We start from the raw sequence: 22,794 nt of genomic DNA, 5'->3' as shown, positions 1-22,794 counted from the left end.
CGTCGTAAAACAGAGTCTTAGAACTCCAACTATTCAGTCCAGGGATGGGGCACTCTGTACCCCGCCCGGTACCTTCAGCAAGAATGTGCGAGGAACACTGGAGTGGTAAGGATCACAGCAAAGTCCACGCGAAATCCACTTCAAGCAAGAGGGAAAGTGCTGCATGCAGATTTATTAAATAAAAATATTGATGAAACCGTGGGCTACTCAGCTACAGCTCAAGCCGTGCAGCAAGGTATAGCGAACGAAGAAAATGTAGTCGTAAGCTTGACCCCACAGTGAGGTGTCCATAGAGTTTTAATACCATGTTCCTTGTGCTGGAATCACTACTAATCTTATGCTTAAATGAAAAATGAATTGAGTGGACGTGATCTGAACAGATTCTCTCATCTTTGCAATGGCCCCTTAAGCTACAAACCATTTGGGGGCCTGTGGTGGTTTGAATGTCTCCCACAGGGTCCAAGTATTTGAATACTTTGTCCCAAGTTGGTGGTGCTGTGTCTTTGCTGAGGAAACACATCACTGGGGGCAGGCTTTGAGACTTCATAGTCAGGCCATTTTCAGTCTGTCTCTCTGTGCTTCCTGGGCCTGCTTGATGTCCAGAGCTCTCAGCTTTCTGCCCTGGCTGCCTCCTGCCATGATGGACTCACCCCTCTGGAACCATAAGCCAAATAAACTCTTCCTTCTATAAGTTGCCTTGGTCATGATGTTATCACAGCAACAGAAAGCTAACTATTACGGAGCCTGAGTCTTTGTTTTTCATAGTTTAACATTTTGATTACATATAATAAGGTAGTAAGGAAATAAGTTACTAGGAACAGAGCAATGTCTCTGTATTTACGTTGTTTTTAGATGACTCTTCTTTGGACCCACAAAATATGTTAGAAATGAAGAGATAACAGACTGTGGACTGAGAAGTCTACCGCTTTGTAACATGGATACCAGAAAGCTTAAAAAGCTTTGTCTTAAAAGGACAAATGCCATCTGGAATGTGTATTATGAGAATTGCAGCTTGTCACCAGAAGCCTCGTGACTTCATGGAAACACACAGCCACATCCAACCACTGTTCTCCCTAAGAAAATGACAAGTGGACTGCTGGAAGTATGTTAGCACAAGCTGAAGATTACATAAAACGTGTATCGAACACAATCTTATTGGATGTTAATAGAAATTAACTATCATTTTTCCTTCTGTCTTGGTCTGTCCCGTCAACTTTTCTGATCATTCTCTCTGTGTCCTTGTCTCTCTGTCACTATGTCCTCTCCCCTTTTGCTGTGCTGAAGTTCAAACCCATGTTCTCAAGCCTGCTGAGGAAGGCAGATACTGCTCCTGAGTCTCTAGTAACAAGTATTTTTAAATTTAATTTTATGTATTATTCTCTCTCTCTCCCTCCCTCCCCACACGTCTGTATGTATCTGTGTGTGTATGTGTGTATGTGCACTCCATAGAGTACATGTGGAGTTTGTGGAGTTCAGAGAACAACCTTTGAGAATAAGTTCTCTCCTACTACATGGGTCCTGGGATGGAACTCGGGTCATTAGGTTTGGCTTGAAGCCTTCTCATACCCCAGTTATTCTTGTAATGGCAGATAATATAACACTAGAGTAAGGGGTGAACAAATTACAGACTATGAATTTTGGAACAAAAATAAAGTAAGATTTGGGGTCTTGTTGCTAAAGCTCCATCCACCTCTTGGGGAATATAAACAATGCTAACCCCTCCTCCAGAGGACCCAACACAAACCAGGTACCATTCCACTGAGATGCACTATGGGGACACACTGAGTTTACTGGGCTTCCTTACAAAGCATAGGTGAGGGGGTCAGTTACCAAAGTGTGGGTGCTTCCCCTAAGGGTGACCAGAAGCTCTTCACACCTCAAGCAGGTATAGATGATGACTTCCCCACAGCCACTTAGATGGAGCCACCCTACCTCAGTCTTCCCAGCCAGGATACTCCAGCCCTTCCCCCAGGTCACATGATAGACACAGTTGAGGGGCCTGATGCTCAGGTGAAGGTCTGCATCCCTCCTTCAGTGGAGGACAGTCAACAGTCTCCAAGTCCAGCTGTGATCTTTTGAGTGTGAGCACATCTGAACTCAGGAAGGTGGTGCCTGTCTGGCTCTGAGTAAAAATGGAATCATCAAATATCTTTGCCATAGCCAACATTTGACTACTTATTAGGTTACATAAAAAGTAAACAAAGAAATAGTTTTCTGTCTAAAACTTTTGTGTGTGTGTGTGTGTGTGTGTGTGTGTGTGCAATGCATTTCTAACAACTTAGTATTGATTATCCAAAAATGTGTTATGATAAGTAACAGAATTTAAAAAATGGAGTCATCAGTTGGAAAAGATTGTGCTGTGGGCATTTGTGAACCTCATAGTAAAATCTCCTGGGCTGGTGAGCTTTTGGGTGGACACACAGTCTTCCAACCCTTTAGGGGAACATGTAGACTGACCTTTCTGCCAGGCTCCAGGCTGACTGGGCTGTAATCTTAGAAGAAAAAAGAAAGTATATCAGAGTTAATTAGTTCCTCTTTCATTGATTTCATCCAGGTGATTCTTTGGTTTTTTTTTCAGACAAGTTCTCCCTCTAGCCCCAGGTTGACTGGAGCTCACTATGTAGAACATGCTGTACTCCATCTCACAGACATCCTCCTGCCTCCGCCTCCTGAGTGCTGGGGTTCAAGGTATGTGTCACTGTGCCTGGCTTAAGGTATTTCTTAAGACAGAAAACCTCAGGTGTGGAGGAACCCTCGCTTTTTTAGCAGCAAGGGGAAGGAAACCTGGTTCATTAAACACTCAGGCTAAGCTGTACAGTGAAACTTAGCATGGTTCCCAATATTTGTAAACTTTCTTGGTTCAGAAAATGTCTCTGTATGGGAGAAGCTGTTAAAAACAGTGCAATGAGACACTCAGCTGCAGAAAAGAAGATGAGATCAGCCTTCTCTCTGACACGCCCCAAGATGATCTGTTTAAATAGGGCATGCAGCTGGACTAAAATAAGACAGCACTCCTCCAACCAGAAAGCATTTTGAATTCCTCCAGGGAATATCCATTTACTTAAGAGCTAGTGAGGGTTTTACACAGGAAAAAGACATTTTCTAGACAACATCTTTATCTGTGGTCACTAATTAAAGAAATTAGCCAAAGTTAAGTGAGCAAAGCACTTAAAATGTTTCCAGGGAAAGATTTTCTTCAAAGAAAGCCTAGTAAGTGTGAGAAGAGTGTGGAGCTTCAGCTCCTGGGGCAATCTCTGTGATACTGAACTTGATGCAGTGGGAAGCGGTCTGAGAAACCCGCATCTGCCTGTAGCAGAGGCCCTGTCATCGGGGTCCACCACATATGTGGCGATGCGCAGGGATCTGTCCAGAGATTGTGAGGAGAGAGAGGAATGTGTTTCTGGGGTTGGCGGAAGGCCAAACGGGCCACTGAAGGGCTCGCCTCCTCTGCAGGGAGGCCTCATCATTCCTCTGGCATGATCGATGGTTGCTCTGCAGCTGAGACTGGCTTCTCACAGCACCTTTTCTCGTGAGGAATCTCCACGGAGGTTGAGTCTTCCATCCCACTGTGATCTGTGCTCATCAGGGTGAGAACGATCTAAACTGCCCTCTCAGAGACCTCTCCTCACATCGATGCAGTGGCTTAGGTGAAGCTGACTGTCTTCACCTGCAGCTCCTGCTGGGGACTGTGTTCATCCTGGGGAAGGAAACCTGTCAATTTAGCAACCACAGATTGGACTGAGGAACTTGGAGAGACCACCGTTCTGCCTTCAAGGTCGGTCAGATTGAGAGCCATACATGAGGTTAGTGCATTTCCACGGCAGGGTGGCAGATGTTTCCTTGAGATGATAACGTTAAGACAGGGATGTTTCATTTCCTGCATATATGACTAGTCCAAAAATTGTTCAATATTTGATGAGGGAATTGAATAAAGTTCAGATGATAAGAAGTCTAATGTTACAGTGATATTTTCCCCTAATACTGCTGAGAAAGTTTTAAATTTCATCTGACTGTGAGCTAAGTACTAACTGCTGTATTCATTAGGAAGACCAAAAGAAGTTACCGTTCATCTTAATTTATAAAATTTGATTTAAGAAAATTATTCCATATTTACATGTTTCTATCAGGATTCTTCTGCATTCTTTTCAACTACTTGAGCCAACCTAATTTTGGTATATAGATATCCCCCCGTGACTTTATCTATCTACGAGTTATACCCCCACCTCCAGCAAATGGAAGCCAATTTAACGTGCATGAAAAGACTTCACTCAGGCATTAAAACCATATTTTACTCCTTTGATAAATGATAGTAGTGAAACTCTATAGATATTGTGATCCCTTTTACCTTACTGTTTTTAGAAGTCCAAGTATGCTTTACAAGCTCAATTGTTAACATATTTAAAATCAGATCAATTGAAAGTAATTATATAGATTAAACTTAAATACCACCTGCTGGCATGTAACAGTGTATGCCGAGATACTCTAAAACACAGTCTGTCGTTAAGGAGACCGGGTCAAAACCAGGGCAATTTAATGGAGTAGGAAAGACTTTCACCTATTATTGTCATAGGTTCCGAAATCTTTGAATGACTGAGCTGAGGAACGCTTTCCCAATGAAATTACATGAGTTCAAACACTGAGAAAGTTTTCTAGATACTCTTTTGAAAATGTGTACAGCTAGTTGTTAAATGATACACATCTTGAAACTGCTCTGTTCTGAATATGATTAATTCTATTTATATGGAAATAAATGATGTCTCTGGCATCACTAGTGAAAATCTGAAAAACAGTTTCTAGCTCTTCACATGTTATTCTAAACTTCTGAAGAAAATATCCCTTCAGGTAATGCTGCGGTTCCTGACCACCTGTTCAAACGCTTGAGGAATCATTAAAGAACCATGAGCAGCCCTTTCCCAGTGCTGGCTCATTTGCGGAATGCAAATGTGTGTTTTACACCAAATTCCTTTGTCTCAAATAAGGTGCATTTTCAGTGTTCCTCCCATGTCCACAGCATATGACGTATGCTTAGTTTCCCTTGGATGGCCAAAAACAACTATGGAGACCTTTCCTAGAACACACTCAATAATGAGGCCACCCATAATGCGTAATGGGTCTTGGAGTGCCCGGTTTTAAAGGGGATAATTTAAAACGGAATACCACAGGGTCAGAAGGATATGTTTGGGAAGAATTTTATTCACGTAGCTCATGCGTTCCTGTGCAATCTGCATTCATAGCAGATATATGGAATGGCCTGTAATCAGGAATACAAATGACAGCAAATGTGGTGTGGACGCAGGGAAAGGGGAAACTAACTGGTGGTGGGAGTGTAAACTTGTGAAGCCGCCCTGGAGCTCAGTCTGGGAATTTTTCAACCTCCTAGAAATAGATCCATCATGTGACTAGCTGTACCACTCTGAGGAGTATACCCAAAGGACGTTAGATCTTACTTCATAGATATTTGCACACCATTGTTCAAGCTACTCTGTTCTTAATACTAGGAAACGGAATCAACTTAGATGTCCATCAACTGATAAGCAGATGATGAAAATGTGGGGCAGATGTACAACAGAATATTATTCATTTGGCAAGAAAAAGAATCATGAAATTTTCAGGCTAATGAACTGGGAAAAAAATTATATTGAGTGAAGTCACTCAAGCCCAACAGACAGAAGCTGCTTTCTCATAGTAGGGCCCTAGCTCCAAGTCTGTTGCGTGATTGACATGGAGCACACGTGGAATCTGGGAATCTATGAACAGGCAGTTGGTAGGTGTTCATACAGGGAGATGATGGTAGAAATTGGTCAAAGGGATCCAGGACACAGGCTTTGAGCAGGCAGTAGAACGATAGGTTGGGGAAGTCAAGGGCAGCAGGAGGCTTAACCAAAAGGAAGTGTGTGCAGGAAGGAGCTGCTTTCACGTCTAGGATCTTGCAGTCCAAGTATAGGGCAGATAATAAGTGGGGTAGGAGGACGCACTGATACCAAGGACAGGACAGTCCTGGGAACTAAAGGTTTAAGTGTGAATGGGGACAAGGGGTTGGGGAAGGAAAGGAAGAGGATGAATTAAAATAAACTAAGGAAGCATGGAGAAAGCTCACTATGACCCTTAATTTGTAAGGTAATTAAACATTGGGGGGGTTGAGCTTGCCCCCCCCGCCCCGTGAAGATGACTGGGGATGAGTAAGCATGCTGTTAGCCAGCCCTTGCTGCCCCCAGCACCAGGGACAATCAGACACAATGGGGAGCCTAGTCAAGCAGGGACTCATTTATTGTGGGAGTTATAGAGCTTATAAAGGCATCTGGAAATCCCCCTCCCCCCAGAGGGATGATCACGTGCTGATCATGCACTCCTCAGCAGTGCCGAAGTATCCATCAGACTTTCAAAACAAGTCAGGCTGCGCCCCAGTAACTTCCTCTCGGACCTCTGCAAGGCGGGGCCCCTTTAGGTTCCCACAAAACATATTATTCTTTTATGCTAATTTTGAAATCCTAGCTATCCATATTTCAATTTGAAAATCCAGAGAAGTCATGGAACTCATGACTTGGCCATGAAGTGGGGTCTTCCTGGGAGGGGAGGCAGAACGCAGCGATAGAAAGGGGAAGGGAGATAACAGAGTAGGAAGGGTTAGTGGGGTGGGAAATGGGAGGGCAGGGCAGAGGAGGGAGTGTGGGGAGGGACGACCAACACTAAAGGCCTCTAGAAAAAGCCACATGGAGACTTACCACTACAGAAGCCTCTCAAAGTATACACATATACGTTATAAAAAGAGGATTAAGATGTTACCTTATAACAGGGGGATATGGTTCCTGCTAGACACCATAAGCTAAGAAAATAAGACCCCAAAGCCAGAAATGGACTCTTTCTTGAAGTCTGACTATAAGACAGTCAGACTTCTGACAGTCTGACTATAAGAAGTCAGACTATAAGACAACATTGGCCACAGCCCCTGCTCTTGGTTATCCATCAGAACTCAACAGTAAGATCCTATTGCTGAAGACTCGACATATGTGAGTTGTAGAACAAGCTGGTACAGACTTCAAAGTCTCATCACTGCTGGCTGGCCTTCATAGTACTGGAAGGAGCTATGCATGCTACCAGAAGAAAAAAGTAACCATCAGCCTCACCTGCTGTGTGTCCTGTGAGCTGTAATGACAACTGGCCTGGCAAGATATGCCCCTGGTGCAACAGTGACATGAATATTATGAATTAATTAGTCACATTCTAATTGGATTTAAATTCTACTTCATAAGATGGACCTCATGGGGCTGGATAGATGGTTCAGCAATTAAGAGCACTGACTGTTCTTAAAGAGGACCTGGGTTCAATTCCCAGCACCTATATGGTGGCTAACAACCATCCTCAACTCCAATTCCAAGGGATCCAAAACCCTCTTCTGGCCTCTGGGGGTGCTGCATGACATGGGTGCACTTACATACATGTAGGCAATGCACTCAAACACATAAAGTAAAAATAATTTTTAAAAAAATGATGGAGCAGGGCTGGAGAGATGGCTCAGCAGTTAAGAGCACTGACTGCTCTTGCAGAGGACCTGGGTTTGGTTCCCAGCATCGACATGGCAGCTAACAACCATCCATAACTCCAGTTCTAGGGGACCCAAAACTCTCTTCTGACCTCTGTGGGCATTTCAGGACATAGGTGCATTTAAACACATGCAGGCAATACACTCATACACATAAAATTAAAAATAAATAAATAAATTAACAACAACAATAGATGGACCTCATACTTGATGTTGATAACAGGCCGAGGACCCTGAAGCTGAACAGGCCACAGGACACTGGGGAGAGCCTAATCCTAGTTTTCAAATAAATAGTTACAGTATTAAATTAACTTCTAATGACTTACTGTTATATCCATTGATTGATACATCTCTCATTTCTCACCAGAGAAGCTTCCTCATGCAATGGATGATGATTAACACAGAAATCCACAAGTGGACAATGTGTAGAGATCACAAGACTGCAGAATGCTTATCCCTGAATAGGACGACGTCTATTTGAAACTTCAAGCTTCTGCCTCCAAAGGCTCAGGATCACTGCATAATATGGGGTATGTAGATCATAAGAGCCAGAGGTGGTGGATGGTCACAAGGGATTTTCCGTATAGCTGGTCACTTACTTATATTAAGTCCTAAAAATGTTGATAGCATTCATAAGTCCCATTCAAGCTGAAACCAGACAAATTCCTAGCATAGTTGTGTAAGAAACTCTAACCCTTCTAGAGGAACTACTGGAAAACAATGGCTGCTAGGAGAGACTGCCTCTTTCAAGATGTGACTCTTAGTAGGTTAACCCAGGCTCTAGTAGATGGACCCATGCTAAAGTATATGTGAGGACACAAATTGGGCAGGGTTCATTAAGGGCACATGTGGATAGGGGAGGAGAGCTAAATACCATCAAAATATACTCTGTGAAAAAATAAAAATGAAAGTTAAAAAAAATCTATATTCTTTTAAAATGCCTTTGAATGGAGTACCCCACATTAGAGAAAAGTGTTGCTCCAAGAAGGTACGGGCTGTTAAATGCAAATGTCAGTGAAGGCACAGGCTACCTCCCTAGGAGTAGTCAGGTCCTGGAGTCACTCCAAACAGTACGGGCGACTGCCAGTGCTCTTGGTCATTCACTGTAACTTGAAGGCAAGGCCCCATTGCTGAAGACACCACACATGAACACAGAGAACTAGTCTTGAACTGGTGTGGAAACTCCCTGCTGGCCAGCTCTCGTAGAGCTGGAAGGTGCTCTGTAAGTGCTGGAGGAGGAGACACTGCTGGTCCTATACATCTCTATACTCTGCATGTTGCAATACCAACCTGCCAGGTAAGGTGAATCTGCTGCTGAAATAGTAATATTTATGGGGGTAAGCATTCACTCTCTTGACTGAGTTGAGGTCTTCTCTATAGGGAGGAATTCATGGCCTGGTACTGTACTGTAGACATGGTCCAAACCTAAGGCTAGAGATGTCATTAGTCTGAGGGGAGAACCTGTTGATGTGTTGCTAAACACTAGCCTTGGTAAATTTTGTGCTGCTCTCAGCCTTGGCCAGAGAAGCTGCTCATCGCAGTGAGTACTGGTTACTGCGGAGAAGCACTGCTCCTCTTTATTCAAATAGCTGAAGGTGTGACTGTGTGTGCTCAGCTGTAGATGGAACATGTATATCAACTCTTTCCCCAAGGTTTTGGGAACATAATGGAACAGAGGAAGGAAAGACTGTAAGATGGGAGACGGGGTAGTGTTGTGAGATGCTGTCCTCTGGATCCAGCATGGCTATTGTACACATCAACTCACAGCGGCTGTGTGGCCTGCACAAGATGCAGAGAGTTGAAAATTCCAACATGGGGGAGGGAGGGCCTCTCCGGGCCCAGCCCTAGGTGAGGAGTTATGCAGTTGACAGCTGTGCGGGAGGCAGAATCCCTTTTCCTTAGGAGCGTGGCCTCTGGTAGGTTCCCCATACCTCAGTAGATGACCCCAACTTATGCATAGATAGATAGCACTAAATGAGCTGAAGGAATGAATAAGGAGAATTATAAAATGAAAACATGAATTTAGTTGGAAGGGAAATGTGATGGGGTAGTGGGGAGAGTTGGATGCACCATATGCAGATACACTGTAATCATGTATGCAATTTCCAAAGAATAAACAACAATTAGGAAAAAGCAGCAAGAACTTAGAGTGTTGCTAAACCATCTGCTACGAAGGGGTATCTGGCTATGTTGGATTACATTGCTGCATGTTGCTGAATGAAGGTTCAAATTGAATCCAGATCTGAGCTGCCTTCAAACTCTACATACTGTTAACATGGTCTTCTGTTCCTGTGGTTTTTCCCTGGGGATTTCAGCGTTTCATAAAGAAGAATAATGCAGTGTTCAGTCTGGCTCATTACATCATGTTGATCAGTCTCAGTGTTGAATTCTTGACACAGTGGTGTCACTCTTGAAAACACAAATCTCATTTTGACGCAAAGAATGCATGTGAGAAGAAAGTTCTCTGGAGAGGGAGTGTGCATGGCTGCATCGGATAAATCCTCTTCCTGCCTCCGTCGTTCTCCAGCAGCTACACACTAAAGCAATTCCCAGAATCCCAATACACTACAGGAAAACTCTGTAGGACACATTAAGATTAAAAATAGCAACCACATGCATAAAAATCCACTGCCCAATTAGAACCACAGTCTCCACACTCATCTTTATCTTTAAAATTACACTCATGAATATGCAGCATTGAGAGACTATTAGATAAGCTACTGCTTTTGAACTTTTGATGTGTTTGCTAAAGCACAGCAGCATTACCTCCTGAAAATGTTTCCTGAAAATGGATCCTGGGATGAAGAGCATGGAAATAATATATGAATTACTGGGGATTGGTTTAAATACAAATTGTTTGTGTTGATCTAGTCATTGCTTCCAATTTTCTCTTTAAGTACAATTTGGAATCGTTTCACTTGTCACCAATGAGCTGTGTGGTGATGAGGACCAGGCTTGTATATTCACAGAACTCACCCATCAGACTGAGCATGGAGACATTGTTTTCAGTAGGAGTTTGGTGTTTAATACAGGAAAGTTTTACCAAGCTGTGATTTCACCATAATATGTCTTCAATTTTTCCTCCACAAAATTCTTGAAAATCAATTTATTTGGGTAATAGCTTTGTCACCTGAGTTTGTTTAACAATCCATATTGGAAATTTCAGGAACCCAGCATTAAAAAGACCCATGTTGAGAAAGTAACTGGGTGGATACCCCTGCAGATCTCTCTCTGTGGAGGTAAAGACAGGAGAATCAGAAGTCCCAGATTATTGCTGGCTATGTAGTAAGTTCCATGTTAGCCTAGGACACATGAGATCCTGTCTCATAAAAACAAAATAAAAATCCCCAAACAAACTTCACGGTGAGTACCAACTTGATTTCACCATGTCCTGTTACCAAAGTATGTGGTGACTTCAGGGATCTGATGACACCAAGTTTTGGTGGGTAACTAACAGCAAAGGCCTGCACTGTTTCAGGGGGTCTCCAGACAGCCATCTGACAACTTGAGAGGAGGTGTCCCACACTTGGCTTTGGGCTTTTTATTTGGCAAACTGCAGCTTCTCGGAGCGGCATAATCCCCTTTGTACTTTCCGCAGTGGCAGCTTCAATAATACCAGAAGTTGGTGAAAATGCCATCAAGAGTCGTACTCAGGCACAATAATGGCCAGATGGCAGCATGCACCCCTGGGTGCAATAGTAGCACTAAACAGCCACTTTCTGTGTGGCTTTAAGGCCTGCTCCACAGGGGGATGTGCATGCCTGGTACTGTAAACATGGCCAGGAACCCATGGCTGGGAGCTCCTGGTACCAAGGGTAAACCTGCTATTATTTCTTTGCTAAATGGACAATATCAAACTGCCTTCCAAATTCATAGATCTCCACTCGTAGACTAATGTGGCTCTGAGACCTCATCAGAGGGGTCTCTCTGTGCATTGGAGAGGTAATTAACACAGAATCCACACTGGTCAAGGTGAACAAGTGTCTGTGGAAGGTTCTATATCACCAGGCCCAAGACTCAGGAACCATTACAGAAGGGAGAGCAGAAAGACTGCACAAGCTAGAGGTCCGGGAGGCCTGGAGAGAGCAGTGTCTTCTAGACATTACAAGAATGCTGAATTCATACAATGCACAGCAGCTCTGTTTGCCTGCACTACACCTGTACAAGACCAAGCCAGTCAGCATTCCAGCATAGAGGTGGGAGGGGCTCATGATCCCCACCCATAGCTAAAGGCCATTTAGTAGTCAGTGGCACCTGGGGGAAGGAAAGTCAGCATTCTTCAATGGTGTGATTCTGGTAGGTCAACTGTGCTTCGGTAGATGGCCCCATACCCAAGAGTATAAGGGCAACAGAAATTAGACTTGGTGGATTGTTAAAAAAAAAAAAAAGCATGGAGTTAGGAGGGGGTTGGGGGTGCGAGTGGATCTGGGAGTAGTTAGGGAGGAAGTGAGGGTTGACTATGATGAAAATACATTGCAAGAATTAATGAAAATATTGTATTAAAATAGGAAGCACAGTAAAATATAAACGAAAAAAGACTTGACCCATCGTGAATAACTGTTTTCTAAATCTCAATTACAACAAAACTCTTAAATTGTATTAAAATGATCTTTAAAAAATTTTATTTTTATTATTTTTGTCTTTTTCATTGATGTGTTTTTTTGTACATCTGTGTGAGTGAGTTTCATGTGTGTGCACGTGTTCACTGAGGCCAGAAGAAGATGTCAGATTCCTTGGAGCTGTGGGTGCAAGTAGCTGTGAGCCACAGTACGTGGGTGCTGAGAACTGAACTCAGGTCCTCTGAAAGAGCAGCACATGCTTTTAATCTCTGAGCCACCTATCCAGCCCCTGTAAAAATAATCTTATGTGTAAAAAATACATGTTTTATTGCAGTACTGATTGCCAATGACGGTGAAAAATATGAGTCATCTATGGCTGTGTGGGTGCAAATAGTCAGCATGTTCAAAGCAAAGAGATAAGGCGTTTGCCTGTCTAACCATGCAACTAGCATTTCAACAGACTCTGATAACAAATATGCAACGTAACCTTCTCTATGAAGTCTGCACTACTTATAAATAGAAAAGTTTGTAGACTTATTGAAGCTCATAAACCTTATGAGTGCTGCCTCATGTCCATATGTTTTCATGGGAACTAAAAGCTAGCTTTGAAAGAGCTATGTGAGTAAATATAAGGCAAAGAAGAGAGAAAGAATGGAGAAGGGAGGGAGGGGAATGAAAGAGGGAGGGGAGGGAGGGGAATGAAAGAGGGAGGGGAGGGAGGGGAATGAAAGAGGAAAGGAAGCATCAAAAGGGAGGGAGGGGGAACAAATAGGAGAGGAGAGAGAAAGGCCAGGAGCCTCTGCTCTGAAACATCCTGCGTTTACTGAACCATCGAGTTGTTCTGAACTGGCGAATACAGGGGAGTGACGCAGCAGAAATCCCCAGCAGAGACTCACAGGCCTCACACATAGTCACGGCTGAAGAATCCGTATGTGTTCAGTTAGCAATTCACTTTATTAAGATGCCACAAAGAGTTCAGGTGTCATGTAGGAATTGGATTACAGGATCTCACCAACACCCAACTGTTAAATTACCAGTAATTTTAAGCTGGTTTTACAAATAGTCAATATTAAAATTATAACTGTATATTTTATAAATTATATTGAAACAAATGCAATAGGTGCTAAAAGTTATTTCTAATTATTATATATTTTACAATTATCCTTTGAGGTGATTTAAAACTATCACTCCCACTTGTGAAAATATACCATATTATGCTGTAAAATACAATATTATGTTACTATCTATCCCTTCCCTCCCAAAGAGATCACATCAAAAGCTGGAAATCAGCAACAGTGAGATAGTTCACAGTGTAGAAATCGACAAACTCTAGAAACAGCTGCTTGAGTTATGACTTTGTTATGTTTCAGACACAAGCATGTAACAACAATAGCATTAATCACAGATATGAGCAGCCAAAGTGAGTTGTGTCTGCACCATCACATTGAGAAGAACAAACATGAGTGCACGAACACGCAAATCCACACACCCACCACACAAAAAAACACACATACACTTACACAAATATACATCCACACATAACACACATACAACACATACACATATAGGAACATACATGCATACCTACACACCCATATACAATCACACACACCACACACATACATACACGTATATACACATATACACACATACAAGCACATATGCACAAACACACACCCACATACAAATACAAACACACATATATCCACACATATCACATGTATACATACAACACATGACTACAAAGATAAACACATATACACATAACACACATGCATATATACACACAAACACATGCACAGACACCCATTCACATATACACATATACACAAACACCACACACATACACACGCATAAATGCACAAATACACAACATATATGCACAACACATGTACAAGACATGCACCAACTCATATACTTAGATATACACACATACATGCAGACACACACAAACACATCGTGTACCTTTTCTTCCAACTTTCTCTACCTACTAGCAGATTTGTAAAATAATCATCCATATCATTGATGGACAAGACTCCTGACTTTTTCCACTTTATCTGTTTTGAATTATGGACTAATGTGCAAGAATGTGTCAGCTAATATTCCTGGCAAAGCTCCATTTGGTCATCAAACATAGATTGTCTTTGAGAAAAGGTTTTTCAGAAAACAACTATTTTAATATTTCTAATTATATGTGTGTGTGTGTGTGTGTGTGTGTATCTGCATGCTGGTATGTGTACATGAGAATAGGTGTTCTTGGAGTTCGGGGGAGGATGTCAGATCCCTTGGAGCTGGAGCTGCAGGTAATTGTGAGCCATCAAAGTTTGGTGCTGGGAATCAAATCTGGGTCCTCTGCAGGAGCAGAACACACTCTTAATAGCTGATCCATCTCCAGGCCCACAAATCATTTTGTAAATGTGAGGTGGTTCCATGGAATTAACTATGAAAAGTGCCATTTAGTATTTATGTTGTTAAATCATATTAAAGTTCTTATCTGTAACATTTATAGCAAATAGATATTAACATTAGCATACCTACCATTTACCTACCATTTACAATGAATTGTTATAACATTTTTCAAAAATGTAACAAATAAATTTTCTAGGAGCCAGTTGTTAAATAGTTGCTACCGCATTACTGATTTTAGCCCAAATGGTGGTGTCAACGTTTTAAAATCGTATCAAGTGGACAAGTGATTGAGCATTATTCTTGCCAGGAAGATCTATCTGGAGAGAGACACACACTGAGGCTATTGATGAACACAGACACCTCCCTCCTTATGAGCTCTGATGTCAATAGTATCACAACTAATGAGAGATGCTGCGAGGTTCTGGGAGCTCTTTGCACACACAACCAACAAGTCACAGTTTTCATGAAGAAAATATTTGTTATCCTGAAACCTGCTGGTTGTGATTCAAACCAAAGCAAATGGGTCAAAGCAGACAAAGGGTGTTTCAGAAAAGGAGACTGACAGTGTGGAAAGTATCAGTCTACATATTAGCCATTCATAGCTTTTATTCACTTAGAAAATAAGAAACAATAGAAATCTGTGAAAGAAATGGCAGATGCTGTGAGACTGAGTTTACAGCAACAGGAGCATCAGAGGATCTATTTCCTGCTCATTCAGATCCAGGCTCCTTGTAAGATGATGATTGTCAGTGGAAGTGTGCAGAGGTCACGTATTAAAGACTTTGAGCATCTCTTTTATATATGTTGTTTATTTTCCTTCCTTTCTAATTTTGAAGGGAGATCTTTGTTTAGTGCTCTTTGTCTATTAGTTTCAAACAAGAAGGTATTGAAATAATTATCAAAGTACACTTTGAAATAAATAGATTATGTGCATTTAATTGCTAAGGAAAAACAATCTCTTTAGTGTTAGAATGCACCTGGTGTCTTAAGACAAGAAATAATGAGAAAGTATGATTCTATTTGGCATTTAGCTCATTCTTATGCAATTTTAATGACTTTTATTTGTCAGGTTCTTTTCTTTGTATTAGAAAATACTAAATTTAAAAATAACCTCTCTAAAAATTTTTGGACAATTTCATACAGTATGTTTTGATCATATCCGCCCCCCTTTCCCATCTCCACTCAGATCTACCCCATCCTTTAGCTCCCCACCCAACACATTCTTCATGTCTTTGATTTTTATTAAGCCTGTTGAATCCAATTCATGATTCCCAGGTGCCCTTGGCTATAGGTCTAGCCTCTGGATAATGGGGAAACCTATGCACCATCACACCAGAAAGAAAACTGCTTCTTTCTCTCCCAGGAGATAAAAATTGCCAGTATTTCCTTAGCTAGTGTTGGAATTTCACTCCCTTCTTGTTTGCCTTCCCCTCCCCTGTTGGGTTTTGACTGACTTGAGTTTTCACATGTCTGTGCACGTTGTCAAAAGGGCTGCAGATTTACATGTGTAACTGTCCTGTTGTGTCCAGAAAATGTTTCCTTGTATTTTCCCAACAACTCTGACTCTTAGAACTTTTATACCCCCTGTTCTGTTACACTCTCTAACATTTAGGACTGAGCACGCCACAGTCTTTTATTCTCTGCATGTCAATCATTTGTGGGTCTCTGTGGGATCAGTTGTTCATCACCATCTGCTTTAAAAATAAATGAAAGTTTATGCACTTATCTCTGGGTATAATGGACTATAAGGGGTTGCTTTAATACTATGTAAATCTAGCAGAATAGTATCAGTAAATTTTCCCCTATGTCCTATGACCAGCACATTTCTTGGATCAGATATTGGAGCAAAGTACAGATTCCTGGAGGAAAGACTTGACAATATGGAAACAATCTGGACCACAGATTTTTACCTAAACTTGCAACAAAATAATCACTATTTATAGCATAAACCGTCTCACTGAGCCTTGTGCTCGTCTGTGACCTAGGCATCTGATGTTAATCCCTCAGGAGGCTTACTGGTGCTCCACCCAAGATAGAGAAGGAATGTGCATATGAACGTTTTTACATTTCAAAGCACTGTGGACTGCGTGCTTATCTCACTGAAAGCAATGAGTGAAATTGCAGAAGTCCATTTGTAGGTGTGTGAGATATTTTAGATGGAGGGTCAGAGAGCAAGATTCTCTGACAAGTGAAGGTCCTGGCTTCTAGTACCTCACTTCATGCTGGAGACACTGTTTTACTAAAGGAAACTTGGGAGCACAGTTCCAAAAGCATCTGAAGGAACAGATGCTTGGCAGTTGGGTGTGTTCGTGGTCTTAAAGTGTGTGCTAAAGGAGAACTGTAATGTGACTTAGAACTGCCACATTTCGATGCCTTATGTGAGGAAGAAGCTCTCTGCTCTGAACTCACAAGTCAAGGCCTCAGAAGTCCTGAAGAAAAGGCAAAAAACAGTACATGCCAGTCGCAAGTTGCAAGTTGTATGAGATTGAGTGCAAGGCTTGTTCCTAGATAGCTTGTGCCTGCGCACTCATTAACGGATCAGTATCTGGGGACACCCCAAGGGAACAGGGATTATTGGACACTCACACACAAGCGTGACATGACAACAGGTACAAGGCTTTCCTCCTGGCTCCTCCTGACTTGCCTGAGCATGCTTTGATGCTTTGATGATTCTTGAGTCACATCTAATGGGCATCTAATGGTTCTTGGTCACATCTAATGGTATCAGAGAGTGACCCTTCAAAGTCAAGTGTTCTGATTTTTTCCACTTTTTGTTCTCAATGCGAGACTCAGTAGACTCACTATTATGTAGAACCAAATGCCTTTTATGCATAAAAATAACCTGCAATATGCTGTTTGAACTCACTGAGAAGCTGCCTCTGGAAATGGGATTTGACCCTCCCTCCCCAAACAGATCCAAGCATGTTCATCTCAAAATGCCATCCAAACTCATGAGACAGGTTGATCCCATGACTCTGTGCCTAAGAGATGACCAGAAAACAGCTCTATAGTAACGGGATTATGTCCTTAAGAACAGCTAAGGGATAAAATATTTGTGTAATTTCCCTGTCTCCTCTACTACATCAGGATATACACTCACCTAGAAGACATTGACGCTAAAATCTTTAAATGAAAGAGAGCACGCATTGCTTGCATTTCTGAGTCTGTTATTTCAATTAGTTACAGCAGTTTTCTAGCAGGAAACTGGAAAGGAAGCACGGAGGTAAAGGGAAAAACAGCCTGAGAGGGGGATAGGAAACAGGTGTTACCAAAGGGAAGTAGGGACAATGGGGTACTCAGTGAGAAGGGAGGAGGGAAAGAAATGAAAGAAATCATGGGGTGTGAAGGGGAAGAAGGAATTCAAGAGGGAGAGTAATAGAGACAGGTATTATCAAGGGGAAAGGGGGAAATGGAAGTACTTTAACTGGGGAGAGGAAGGAGGTTAGAAAAGAAGAGAGAGGAACGATGAATAAAGCTAGATGACAAAAAAGTCCGAGAGAAATGTATTAACTCAAAAACCTCCTGAAAGCATCTGGAAAGATGGCTCAGTGGTTAAGAGCATTGACTGCTGCAGAGGACCCGGGATCGATTCCCACCATCCACATGGTGGCCAGCAACCATCTGTAACTCCATCCAGGGACTCCAAAGCGCTTCTTCTGACCTCTTCAGGCATTGCATGACATAGGGACACTTACACACATACAAGCAATACACTCATACACTTAATGTAAAAACGATGAATTTAAAAAACCCCTGAAAAATACACGTACACTATCTAAGCATGAGTGCATGTGTAAACCTAAAGGATGTAAAACAAGGAACACGGTGCCAGACAGGAGAAACCTCTTTTTGAGTTTTTGCTCAGGGTATTCCAAGAGACTCCCAAAGTAACCCAGGTTATTTCTATAGCCCTTGATTTACTCCCAGAACCCTATTGCTGAAGACAAGGCATAATTCAGACACAGGACTTGGAACAAAGTAGCTGGAACTAACCTGGTTTTCCCTGAAGACAGGTTCTCATAGCTCTAGAGGGTAATATGCAAGCTCTGATCCTTAGCAGGAGATCAGACAGTGGTCCAGCCCAGCTGTAAAGCCTAACAACCACAATGGTTGACACAGCAAATGACCCCTATTGGTGCAGTAGTGGCACTTTTATTTAGGGGGAAATCAACAGCTATCTAATTGGACTTAAAGCCCTCTCACTGGGAGACAACTCATGGGTGGCACTGCAAATATAGCCAAACAGACATGGCTGGAGAGGTCATAGGTCCTAGAGAAAACCTTATCTCTGTCATATCTCTAGACAAATGAAATTTCTTACTGTATGCTAACTATGGATGGATCTTTATATTTACAGACATGTTTACCATACACCACTCATCAAAGAAGCTTCTTTTTGCAACAGATGGAGGTTATTACAGAGTTCCACAGCTGGTCACACACAGAGAATATATGTCTGAGAGATGCTCATCCCTAAGTGACATATCTACACCGAAATCTCATAGAACATAGTAGAACAGAGGGTAGAAAGAATACTAACACATCCCTCAACTCTTTCCAGCAAAGTTTCCTCATACAACAGATTGTGATGCACACAGACATTATAGAGAACAAGAACCTGTAGAGTGTGTGTCCCTGGACAGGACTCCTGTATTAAATTTCACCCACCCAGGGTTCAGGGACCATTGCAGAAGAGGGGGCAGAAAGATTCTAATAGCCAAGGTTGTTGCATGAACATAAGGAAATGAAGCTTTCAGTCTCCTGGGAAGTTGCTCATAGGAACTTGCAACAACGGTGTCAGTATGCACAAGTCCCATGTTGACTCAATCAGATAAAAATCCAGCATATGGGTGACAGACCCCCAGCCCTGACTGAGGAAGTATTGGCAAATGATCACTGCTGGGTGGGGGACAGTAGATCTTCCTTAAGGGAGTGAGTCTACATAGGCTGACCAGACTTCAATAGATAAACTTGCATGGACAGCTGGGCACAATCCTGACTTGTTAGACCATAACGTACAAGACAGAATGCATGAGTTCAGTGGAGAGCCTTGGTTGGGGGGCACAGAGAGCACAGGGAGTATAAATTTGATTAAAATCTATTACTGACATGTACAAAAACTCAAAAATATTTCCATCAGAGGTTGCTATTAACTATCTCATGATATAAAGTTGTTTATAATGACAGCAGCTTATGGGATGCTGTATTTTGCCACTAACAATGTATGTGACTGGAAACCTTCCACAAAAGTGTCAGTCCCTCGGGCTGCAGGAGAAGAGCCATCCCTCTGCTTGTCACATCCCAGACTCTAAGAGTCAGGCCAGCTCTTCTCCTCAACCTGAGGATGACAGACCATTTGCTTATTAATTTAGATGTATTGAGGCCTGCTATTATCAGACTACTCAAAACAAGGGCAGATTTTTCAAGTTCTGGCCTTAATTCTCAGTGATGGTATCTGTTTCAGGAAGTCCTTCCACGCACCGCTGTCGTGTCCTGTTCTGCCCATGTTTGCGTGGGCCTAATTTCACTCTTGTCCATGTGGACGTCCACGTTTCCCAGCGCCATTTACTGAAGATGCTGCTTTTCCTCCAGTGTGTTCTTTAGCGTCATTCTGAGGTATCAGGTGGCCGTGATTACATGTGCTCCTGTTTGGGTCCTCTACGTGTTTCCCACTGATCTAATGTCGGTACCATGCTGTTTTCATTACTGTTGCTCTGTATGTAATATGGCTTGAAATCCGGTGTGGTAATTCCTGTAGCATTATACTTTCTGCTCTGGGTTGCTGTGGCTATCTGAGGTGTTTTCAGTTTCCTTGGGAATTTTAGTGTGGGAGTTTCTATTTTTGTGAAGAATGTCATAGGAATTTTTTTTATTAGGATTGCTTTGAACCTGCAAATTGCTTTTGGTAGGATGGTCATTTTCACAATATCAGTTCTACCAATCAATGATTCTGATCATCCTTCTAGTATCTTCCTGAGTCTTTCTCTTCAGAACTGTAAAGCTTTCGTTACACAGGTCTTTCACTCCTTGGATTTATTCCTAGATATTTTAAGTGGCTGTTGTTAGTGGGAATGTCTTTTTGCAAGAAATGGAAACAATTAAAATGTTCTATAACCAGTCGAAAGGCAGAGAATGCACAACCTTGCGTTTCCCAGGCCCAAATGCTACAGCTACCATATAACCCCTCCATATAAGGCTCAGGGAATATAAAAGAAGGGAACAGAATGATTTTTGAGAAGATCCTCAGTTGTGGCTGCTATCTAGGGTGTTTAGACACGACAAGGGAGCCACCATGAAATCGCAACAATATTGCTGCCTAAGCAAGACCTGTGTAACAACACCATGACATGTCAACATCAATAGACACAAGACCTACATGACAACACCAGTAGACATGCCAATGTGCAGAGAGAAAATCCCATGATTCCCCACCTCTAGATGAAGAGCTATAGGTAACCAATGGCTGCTGAGAGAGAAACAGGTTTTTCAAGGGATGATCCTCCTGATAGTATATTCAGTCCAAGTGGCCGCCCGGAAACATATGCACAGATGAACAACACTGATGATCTCCATAGAGCATATATGAAGTACATGTCTCAGGAAATTAGAGGGAGTGGGGGAAATGTGGGAGGGGTTGGAGAGGGGAGAAGAAGGGATGGAAACTGTGCAAATATGCAAGTCGAGTATGAAATTATCAATCAATAAATAAAGTTAAAACAGAAAGACAAAAAGACATCCCTCAAAGCAGCAAGAGCACAACAGCTCCTCAGGCAGAATGCATCTCAATGACATTAGCAGCAGATGCCTCATCAGTAACCATGGGAACCGGAGGCCATTCATACTTGTAAAACACTGGTGGAAGAAAAGAAATGTCCTGAATAAATCGAAGGTAATTGTGATGGATTTAGGATGTTAAATATTTATGATTTGATGAGATATTTGAAGAAGAAATGAGGGATCAGTTTATGATTTTAAAAATCAACTAAAGACCAAAGAAGGCATGAATGAAAGAGAAATGAGGTTTGAAAGTTCCAAGACACCTACAAAGAAGAAAGACAGTGATATCTACTTCCTCCTTGCGCGTGAATGGTTGCAACGTGAGAAAATGGGCATCTAGATTGAAAATCAAACGTCAAAGGAATGAAGCCAAAACAGCGTCAATATGAGTTAAAACACCTCAGGAGAAGTGTGGGAGATTCTTCATGACCTTGGATTTCCCAATAGATTCTTAAGTGTGACATCAACAGGGTGATGGCCAAAGGGGTAGAAAACCAAGAACAGAGGTGTGATTTAGTGGTAGGTTGTCTGTCTAGTGAGTGAGAAGCCTTGAGTTCCCTCCTGATCGAAAGAAAGAAGTGGGGGGGAGGGGTGGAAGGAAATACACACACATATCTATCTAGCGATCTATCTACCGATCGATAGATAGATATGATATGATATTAGGGCTGGTGAGATGGCTCAGTTGGTGAAGTGCTTTACTTGCAGACATAATGACCTGAGGTAGATTTCCATCACTCATGTACAGATCCAGGGAGGGTAGCATGTACCTGCATTCCCCACTCACTTAATGAACACAGGTGATCCCAGGGCTTCCTGGGCAGCCAGCCTAGCCAATCTGTATATTCAGTTTAGTGAGAAACTTTACCTCAAATAGAATAAAATAAAATTGAAAGCCTCAGACGAAGGTCTCTGACCTCCACATGCATGTGCACCAACACACAGGAACATTAAATAATAAGTATGCACTTAAAAATGTATGCACATAGAGGACATTATTATAAAAAAGTTTCTATTTATAAAAGGAATAAAATTGCTGTATGTATTTCAGCAAATGAGGCATTCAAATAGTCAATCAGCACATAAAATTACTAAACATCAGTAGTCATGAAGGAAATTGAAATCAAAACCATTTATGACCCTTACTAGAATGGCTGTAGTAAAAATAAACAAAGAAACAGAAAATGCCATAAATATGCAGAGAAATTACAAACCTCATGGACTGCTACTGAGAAAGGCAACTTACGCAGTCATCATCTAAAAGAGTCTGGAGTTTTTCCACAAGCCAAACATACAGTCATCTTAAGATTCACCATTTCTGTTTGTCTATCATCTATCATCTATTATCTGTCTATCTATCTATCTATCTATCTATCTATCTATCTATCTGTCTGTCTATCTATCTACTATCTATCTATCATCTACTATCTATCTATCATCTATCTATTTATCATCTGTCTATCTATCTATCATCTATGTATCTATCCTCTATTATCTATCATCGATGTA

The sequence above is a fragment of the Nannospalax galili genome, unplaced genomic scaffold (genome assembly GCF_000622305.1).
Source record: "Nannospalax galili isolate Female #2095 unplaced genomic scaffold, S.galili_v1.0 scaffold534, whole genome shotgun sequence".
NCBI classification, from domain to species: domain Eukaryota; kingdom Metazoa; phylum Chordata; class Mammalia; order Rodentia; family Spalacidae; genus Nannospalax; species Nannospalax galili.
The sequence above is the reverse complement of the archived record's forward strand: the minus strand, read 5'-3'. Positions refer to the sequence as shown.